The sequence below is a fragment of the Austrofundulus limnaeus genome, unplaced genomic scaffold (assembly GCF_001266775.1).
Source record: "Austrofundulus limnaeus strain Quisiro unplaced genomic scaffold, Austrofundulus_limnaeus-1.0 Scaffold97, whole genome shotgun sequence".
Taxonomy (NCBI): Eukaryota; Metazoa; Chordata; class Actinopteri; order Cyprinodontiformes; family Rivulidae; genus Austrofundulus; species Austrofundulus limnaeus.
The window spans coordinates 517,301-526,542 of NW_013952499.1; the positions used below are offsets into that span (position 1 = coordinate 517,301).

General features: G+C 40.7%; 1 protein-coding gene across 1 annotated transcript in view; it reads right to left on the reverse strand.

Moving 5' to 3' along the window:
- st6galnac3 (ST6 (alpha-N-acetyl-neuraminyl-2,3-beta-galactosyl-1,3)-N-acetylgalactosaminide alpha-2,6-sialyltransferase 3) overlaps positions 1 to 9,242 on the reverse strand; it is an 88,731-nt gene that overhangs the window by 8,671 nt on the left and 70,818 nt on the right. The window lies entirely within an intron of this gene.

Below are 9,242 nucleotides of genomic sequence, written 5' to 3' on the forward strand. Positions count from 1 at the left end.
CTCTAAAACACTGCATGTCATTTTTAGCAATTATGCTTAAAACGTAGATATATGACACTGTATTTTTTTTAATCAGGTCAACGTAACATAAAGACAAGAGAGTTGCATCTGTCTACTGAACCAGTTAATTCCTATTGCGTTTGAGCAAAAAATGTCATTTTATTGGGGGGGTTATTTTGACTGGATCAAATTATTGTGGGGGTCATAACCCCCCTAACCCCCCTGCAAATTACGCCTATGACCGTAGCACAAAAAAGGCTGCACTGGTCAACATGAAATTTGGCAGGACTGTAGATGAGTCCGACCTACACTGAGCCAGCCAACGGTTTTATGATAGACCCCATATGTGAGGAGGGGGCTCCTTTCAAAAAGGGGGTGTCAGGACATGCAAAAATGCTTATAACTCAAAAACTATTAAACATAGGAGCTTTATATTTCTTTTGTTGTTTAGCTCTGATGAGGGGCTGTCCGTCAGGTCCACCCCCCACCCAAAAAAAGACCCCCACCCAAACCACTACAAATTTGGGATGCACCTAGTAGCATGACATTTATTAGGAATAAAGACTTCAGAGTTCTGCTGCATTCGTGCGTGCGGGGGTCATTCATTATGTTACCTCTACGTGGTAACCAGTTTTAATTTATGGTTCAATTAATTGATTTACTGCTCATCATGACAGGCCCAGCAAGAACATCATCATATGTCTGTTGATGATCCATGCATCTWAATGTGMGGACAAATTCAAACATGAGTTTGAAACATTTCCAGCGGTRTGGAGAGGTGTGGTGAAGCTCAAAGGCTGAACAGCAACAAGCTGCTTCTGAATTATGCAAACACCTGGTGGGCAAATCAATAACAACAAGCATAATCTTTTCATGAGTATTAGACTATTAGTGTTTGAGTTATGGACGCTCAGAGGTAAAGCTGGCCCGCTTTGATCATTTTTTTAGCACAGAACATGGTGTCGGGGGTGCATTGCTCCTGTAACGTCTTTGGCTTTCTTATGGAGTTTGCAACCTGAAGGCTCCGCGAGGTGGGGGGTCGCAAACCCCACCGAGGCCGCTCAGAAAAACCAGACCGTGGAGAGTTTAGGATGCAGCAGCTTCACTACGGTGGAAGAAAACAGCTCAGGGTTGTGGTTTAAAGTTTTACTTCTTTGTACAGTTTGAACCACACAGACAGGAGCGTAATAATGACGAGACTCCACTGGTTCATGAGATATTTTGGGCACACAAAAACGCAAAAAGAACAGGCAAAACATTATAATTACTCTTTTTTTTTTAGCGGCAGGAAGTAAATAGAAAATCGACTAAATATGGCAGGAAAATAAACTCACTAAAAGAGCCGAACTGCTAAAACTGGGCCACCAAAAAAGGGAATTCATCAAAAAAGGCAACCAGAAAAGAAAACACATCTTAGAGAAGCTCTACAGCAGAGATCTAAATCTGTGTGTAAACACGATGTTTGCAGCTGCTGCACCACAAACTATTACAACAGTGAGGGGAAATACTCTATTTAAACTATTAATTATTTCACTATTCAGTCAATTTTTAATCTTCTAACTGGCAGACGTGTTCATAAAAACAAGGACATCTCTAACAAAAAAGAAAAAACGTTTTCATTTCAAATGGTAACAGAGCAATATTGAAACATGAGAAAAGGCAAATCTTTTGTTGGGTAATGAGGGATTTTATTTATTTAATATTAAAATGGATCACCATCTGTTCATAACATTTATTTTAGTTTTGAACACACACACACAAGTTTGTATTTCTATCCTTATTAGGACCATGTATTAACTTCTATTCATTTCCAGTCAGTTCTGTAGCCGAACCCTGAGCCTTACCCTGGTTCTCAGGTCATTTCTATTATATCCCCCTCCCTCCCTCCCTTAGGGAACTTACTTTTTTCCACACACACACCCTTGAATTGAAATACTAGTGAGAACCTGATAATATTTAATTATTAATGTGTACAAGTCACTGTATGACTTTCTGGCTCCAGTGCTCTGCATATAATCACCTGATAAAGGCAGAGGAACCCTGCATTATGTACAAAAACAAGTATTTTTATATTTTACCTTTTATTATACCTGTATTGTATTGTGTGAGTTCTTAAAACATAAATAAAAAATTAATGGTGCCCCACTATTTTAAATGTACTGCAGTAAACCTAACAAACTCCATTCACACCTTAGTCCTAACCCTATCCCATCAATACGAATCCACCATATAAGGACCGGTCTTTGGTCCCCATAAGGACTACTGGTCCTAACAAGGTAGCTGTTTATCTCAGAAAYGATCCTAACAAGGTAATAAAAACCAGGTACACGCACACAGGAACAAGATTTAGTTTATAATACAGTTCTTACATTTATTCCAGAGTCGCAGCAACATGTTTATGTAAATATACATTTCTGAAAGCAGGAAGTCAAATACAGCAGAATTATTTTCATACTGCAGGTTTTGCAGGATTTYGAAGGATTGAACCTGCCAGAATCTCCAACCACATGCTGCTCAGTAATGACTGCTGAGGTGTTTCTGCTCTGCACAGCTCAAACATCGTGAATAATACTCCTGACATCTGTTTCTTTGAAGCTGATCAGGATTTAGTGCCTGTAAGACAAGCTTCTGTTCGTTTTTGTGTTTATTTCYGGTCCTGCGAACGAAACTTCGTTGCTTCATATTTCTTCTCTAAGTGAGCTGGACGCACATCTGAAGCTTCATTATTCATGTCGTTGTTTTTGCAGAATAAACTGTTTGTCTTGTTGTTTTCTGTGTCGTACAAAGAAACATAATTAACAATTTAGCACCACTTCTCTGTTAAAGACCAGGTTGTGCTGCTCAGACGTTTGAACGCGACTAGAAATTTGATCATATTACACCAGTTTTAAAATCCCTGCACTGATTACTGATCCATTTAAAACTTTTTAACCTCTTTTTGAATCTTTAAACGGGCTTTCCCCTCTACTTAGAAAAATTTGTCTAGCCCAGTTCTGACCCACACAGTGCACTAACACTAACAACGCAAAGAATGACGGCCCTTCTGTGGCCCAGATTTTTCATTTTTGACCATTAAATTAAGGCTGATACTTCAAGTCGCACGTTTTGCTCACGCTGTTAGTGACAGAAAATTTGTGTAACTTTAGTTTGTTCTCCCCGTCGTGTGGTGCAGCGCGTCCTTCTGCAGGTCATTTTTCTGAGAACGATCCGTTCCCAGAAGACGTTTGTTAAATTACGAGCAGCCACCGTTCACACTTTCAAAAGAAAAGAGTTTTTCCTCCTGGGACTCCCCTCACCCAACACAACATTGACACACAGTTGAGTGAACAAAACATTTATCCTGCTATCATTGTTGTAGTTTCTATGCTAAGCTATGAGCTGTGATAGRTTGGGAGGGCAGAGGGAGAAATTATGATAATTTATCCCCAATGCATKTTCAGAAAAAGACATCCTAAATTACGTAATCAGCGATCCACTGTCTCACAACGTTTTCAGGTATAAACCAAACTTTACTGATAGTTTAGTGCAGTGAAGATTCTCAGTCATCCAGGTCATGATTAATCCCCAAACAAAAGATTAAAAAAACAAAACAATTGGAGTTTCTTGGACCAGTTGTTTTGTTTTTAACCTTTCTTTTTTGGATGGTTTAGTGGAAAGAGATGCTTTTCTCAGAGGATGAGGGAAGGACTTCGTAGAAGATAAACCAATAAAACTTCAAAGTTTCACTAACTCTGAGTCTTTAATCTGCCTAAATTAAATGAGAACAATAAAAATGATCAACGTTAACATTCTGAACAGCTTAGTAACAGAAGCTGATTGTCTCCGAGTTTCTTACCGTTTGTTGTATTATCGACGCCACACAGGGCTGCATTCACAGGCTGGTTTTCACCTGAATTTATTAACATGATTTGCAGCTCTAATTTTAAACACTGTCAGGACTTTAAGTATCACCGCCTGGTGTTTAGAGATCTCGCTTGAATTAGTGCGTCCAACTCCTGCTTCCAGTTATAATTACTGACGGGAGGCTCGCCGGTCAGCGTGATAAAGAGCGTTCACAAACTCCGAATGTTGTTTAAATCAGCTCTTATAAATTAGCCTGCTGATGCTAAGACATCTGTTTGCAGGGATAAGAAGACAAACAGCGCGATCTGTGCAGATAAGCCGCCTCGCTGCACGGCGATTCTCTGCAGAAAGTCAAAATGCAAAAAGAGGAAGAAGTGAAACGGTTAAATCTGTTCAGACAACGTGGCTTTAAGATGCTGCTTTAATAAAAGCAACATTTTCTCCCCTGGTTTAAATGAATAAGATGGCTCCGCCTCAGGAGAAGACACAAAACCAAACCCTGAGCACCAACAAGCTTGAATCAATTTAGAAACCAATCAGCTGCTAACTCACCGCTGAATTATTCAAAATGTTTGATTTTGGAGTCGAACAAATTCTTTCAAACACAGACACACAGAGACCAGGTTGAAGGGAGGTGAAATTACAAAAAAATATGCAATTTGCTGTAATAAAAGAGAGGAAGAGCACAGAAGGGAAATGGGACATTATCACTGATACGCAGCTCTGCACCTCTCAGCCGTCAGAGCTGTCAACACATCACTATTACCCTGCATTATTCATTAGCCATTTGCCACTCCAGCAGCAGACAAACAGGCTCTCACGCACATACACCACGTTCCCYGAGGAAGAGCTGGATGTTCTGCAGCAGGAAGGCTCGCTGGAATAAATAAAGGCTCAACTTGATAACGTTTCAGAGCAAACGGCTCGATGTGAGGGAGCCGGGGAGAGCGGGTGATGGAACTCGAGGTGCGTGTACCTGCGACAGTTTTTAATGGGACAACTTTGCAAAGAGGCTTCTGTTGTTGTGYGGTCCATTTAAAAGAAAGATAAGGCTGCGTGTGAAGCCGCTCTGGCAGGCCGCAAATAACACAGAGAGCCCGAGGACAGAGAATGAGGCCGGCTTGTTTTGTTACAGCAGAAAAGCTCCTTTTTATTTAGCTCAAACAAAACGTGTCAGGGGGTCTAGCTCGACAATGTGTTGTTGCTTTTATAACGAAGTCTCTTTTAGTCCCTGCTGAGCCTGTTGTCTTGAAAAATTAAATAAAGCGAGCATAAACAAAACAGGATCAAAAAGAAAGAAAAACACAAGGATCAAATGCTCAAATAAATCCCTTTTTTCGTCTCTCTCCAACACAAACTCAGGGGACAAGTAAGACAGGAGTTACTGGCGACGGTATGGAAGGATGTTGCGGTGCTGCTGGGACGGAGTCAGACGCTCTGAGCAGAACAAATAATCCCCCAAGTCTGACTGAGATGGAGCTGGTTGTAGTTCGCCCGCAGAGGCTCGGTGAAAAACAGCCCAGAATCGGTCATCTTCCTCGGGCTGCGTTCAATAGCTCCAGCTCGACATTCACAGCAAGACAGCTGTCCATTTGTGTGAGAAAATCCACACTGACGGCCGTTTCAGSTGAACCGTGCTTTATGATGCCTCTGCAAGCTGCGGCGATACGATCTGACATCTGTCAAAAACGCTCAGCGGAACACGACTCAGCGCTATTGTGACAAGTCGATACCTCAGACCGAGAATCAGGCTCACTCAAGGTTTAAAAAGGGACTGTTTGATATCTCAGAAAATACGTTCATTTGTTTTCTTTCCCACGTTTGGACAAGAAAATCAATGCATTTCTCGGGGATGTGGAGCACATTAAGAAGACAGGTGTTATCGCTCCAAGGTGAAAGGGCAATTGTGTTTTTTGGTCGTGTGTTGTATTTGTGATGCTGGTAAAACATCTCAAGAAAAGGATGAAGTTTAATAAAGCTATAAGAAGGTAATTAATGGATGAACATATCCAGTTAAAGATGGCCACCGCCACAGCCAATCAACATTAACCAACACAAAATAGGGCTAACTTAGTCAAYTTAAAGAAGCTGAACTAAAACAGTGTGGTAGCAGCTGAGACAAATCCCAAACACATCCTCTGAGTGTGAAATGCATATATTCCCTAAATTTATTTGCCGTATTTATTTGTGTATAATATGTTCATGTATAATACAACCCCCACTTTTTTGAGCTTAAAAAGCATAAAAAATTTAATCCTCAAACTACCTCCAATTTCATACAAACTTCAAGATTTTTCAGCCTTTGCAGTCTTTATAAAATGATCATAGGACTGTTCATTTTATTTTAACAACATATGTACTAAAAGGTATTTTGACAACAAATATATATCAGCTGTAGCAGCATCATATGAATTCTGACATTTTACACTTAGTCCACCAGGATGCGCCAACACAAAAGTCAGAGACTTCACATGAGATTTGGACCATCTTGTGGGGGAAAAGCAGATTATTTCCTACTCGTGAGCGCCCCCTCTGGWGGGGAAACCTTTTTCAGGGATACATACTTTTCAGAACACCGGTAGACGGCAGGCATTACAGACAAACATGTGTTTGTTGTTGTTCCAGGAGCGGCCCGGTCACACGCTAATGTCATTAGTTCGTTATCATTACTAAGGTGCAGGACTGCCCCCCCCCCTTCACATCATACATCATATCGCCTGCCTGGATCTGTTATTATCTCACTCTGAAGCACAGAGGAATGTCAGGTAAGCTCGTTTCAACTGCTTTTTATGACGTGGTCTCATTTCCAGACTCAGGCATTTTGTGAATGAAGCCAATATTTCAGTTAAAATAGATAAGTAAAATATTTATCCAAGTATAATATTACCCCCCCAACTTTATGGATGATTTTATGGATTACATTTTATGTATTATACTTGAATAAATACGGTAGTTCTACTCAATGAGAAACTCCAAGAGTGTCAAAACATGTTGGTTTTGCAGTATTTCTTTTCTTTAACGACGATTGAACGGTAGGAACCACCAACAGTTTATAAATATCACGTTTAGAGGAGGTTAGAAATCAACAATGCAGAACCAAAGAGCTCACAGGTAAATGTAAAGAACTGATTTATTTACAAAAAGGTAAACAAAAATGCAACAAAAGTGCTCCCAAGAAATAATCTCAGGAGGAACACGAAGGAAAACAAAAACATGAACAGCTGACAAGCATAAAGTACAGACGCTGGACAAACCAAACGAGGTATTTAAAGAAACACTTGTGGCCCTTTTCAATTAGCACCTCTACAGCACAGCTGGACTTGGCTGAAATCTGGTTTTCCATTACACTTCAGTAACAGCTCTAGTGAGTGGGTTCATCGTAGTTGGGTGGTCCCAGAGTCCAAAAATTGACATCACATGCCTTACTAGCTGATGGTGGTTACCCGTTAATCACAGTAGAAGACCCCAAAAAGACACGCAACACMACTGTGGAGGACATGGTAGCGTTGTTACTGCAAATGGTGGATTGTGTTGTTGTGAGAGTAGCTCTTATAAAACAACCAGTGATTTCATTCCCTAACCAATCAGTGACAGTCTTCTGACATTGTGTTTTCAGGCCAGAAACCACAGCCAAGTACGTTCGGGGAAAAAATGCTGGTTCCACGAATCCTTGCTAGTGGAAAAGCCTGGGAACCATGGAGAGCCAAGTTGAACCATCCTGTAGAAGTGTTAGTGGARAAGGGGCATAACAAAGTGCAGATGATAAACACGTGGGGGAAAGACAACTCAGGTGAGAGTGGGCAGGGCAGGAACTGGAACCAAACAACTAATGCCTGATTCACACGGCAAGATTTTAAAATTGCTGGTTGATTTTCAAAACCTGACAGACTCCAAACATTTTTCTAACAGAGAAAAATAAAAAAATAAAAAGACATCTCAGACATCCACCAAACTTTGTGGTGCTCTGTGGCTGTTGTTTTGTGTTGTGTATTTTTGGATTTCCCTCCTTGTTTCCGTCACCTCTCTTTCTGATTGGCTACATGCCACATTTAACAGGCTGTGAGCTCGTTTGTCCTCGAGGAACACCACACTCTGGGATATCAGGCCAAGACAATCCAACATGTTGAAAATCCTCRATTTGAGATGGTAAAGATCCCGAGATCCTTCCAAGCCGACTAGATCGCTCTTACCTCACCACACAGGCAGGAATATCTCCAATGATTGTCTTTAGAGCATCACCATAATCAGGACATCCTTGAGATTGTCATAAGGGTAAAATCAGGCCAAAAATTGGCCCAATTATCTTGCCGTGTGAACCCGGCATAACCGAGTGTAGAGAATGGATGGCACACGAGTCCTAGAAATCAAACTACAAGTAGACAGAAGCTAAACAAACTAAAGTCTAAACTGAAGTACATACCACAGAAAACAAAGTAAACATGAATCCAAAGACAGAAAAAACCAACAAATGAGACTAAACCTTTCCAACACAAATAACCAGAACTCAAAACATTTTTTGACGACAAACTTCAACGATGTTGTAAAACAGGGTGAAACCCTTTTAAACATAGAATAAACCTTTTCTATTGGCCATGGTGGATCCAACAAACAACAAATGAACTTCTCTGTTCTCTAAACAACTATAGAAGATGGCCGCTTGTGGCCATATAGAAAAACAATGTCATACATTTAGGATAATTTTGATTTTAAAACAAGGACTTACCTAAAACTTTTGAGAAAAAACACACCAGTGTGTGCCAATGGTTGGTATACTTATCCAGTTACCCAAAATTTAACAAATTTGTGTTTCAGGTCTTATTTTCTAATATTAATATTCCTGAGCTACAGAGGAGTACTACCTGTTCTTACAGCCAGGTCAGTTTGTGCCCCACACACACACACACACACACACACACACACACACACACACACACACACACGATACAATCTGGTAAGACCATTTTATCAAAGCAAGTCTCCTTCCTCTCTGAGAGGAGATGGGGACTTTTATATCTCCTAATCTCTTTCTTGCTTTTCTGTTTCGGTTTAAAGAAATTACAACTGGAGCAGATGTGTACATACAGTCTCTGGAAACATTTCCTTTATTTAACCAGATTTAAGAAACAAAGCYGTTTTGTGCTGCCCGGCTTCATGTAAGGGTTTAAAACTGATCTGAGTTCCTAAATGAGCAGCAGACAAGTTCAGTTTGCATCAGACGAGTTTGTTATTAATTGATTCCTTCGTAAAGAAGCAGGCTTGGAGACGAGTTGTTGCCTGTGGGCGGTTCTGTGTTAAAGGAACAACGTGCCATGTCTTCCTGAGTCTCTGAAGGAACTGAAAGCCCCCGGGAACAATTGGTGACAAAATCCTGAGCAGAGCCGCGGGGGTGGAAACTGAGG